A 395-nucleotide genomic window follows, 5' to 3' on the forward strand; every position below is an offset into this window, starting at 1 on the left:
CGCCCTTGAAGTGGAGGAGGGACGGGAAAGGGAGCGGGCGAGGGCGGGGGGCCTCAGGAGGGAAAGGGGGAGTCGGGTGCAGTTTGCCAGAGAGAAAGGGAAATAGATCTGGGAACTGGAAAGGAGAAAGAACAGCTCTCTGGAGACGTGAAGGTCTGAAATGGAAACGCCCAAGGGATGTCATTTTTTTAAAAGGAAAAAAAAGGAGATTGTTCGAAGGGACACAGCCGAGTGGCTCCGGCTGAACAATGAGGATTTGCTTTCCTGGCTACAGTTCACCGTCTAAAATCGTTAGCCTTATCGGGCCAGAAAATACGGGCTTCCCCGGGCAGGGGGCGGAGAGGCGCGGGAGATGGACGAGGGGCTTATTAAGGACCCATCCATCAGCTGCTGCT

The 395-nt window shown here is 55.2% G+C and overlaps 1 protein-coding gene across 1 annotated transcript in view; it reads left to right on the forward strand.

Moving 5' to 3' along the window:
• The window catches only part of GAD1 (glutamate decarboxylase 1 (brain, 67kDa)), a 42,877-nt gene that overhangs the window by 4,708 nt on the left and 37,774 nt on the right, over positions 1–395 (forward strand). The gene's annotated exons all lie outside the window — the stretch shown is intronic.

The sequence above is a fragment of the Myotis brandtii genome, unplaced genomic scaffold, assembly GCF_000412655.1.
Source record: "Myotis brandtii unplaced genomic scaffold, ASM41265v1 scaffold112, whole genome shotgun sequence".
In the NCBI taxonomy this organism is placed as follows: Eukaryota; Metazoa; Chordata; class Mammalia; order Chiroptera; family Vespertilionidae; genus Myotis; species Myotis brandtii.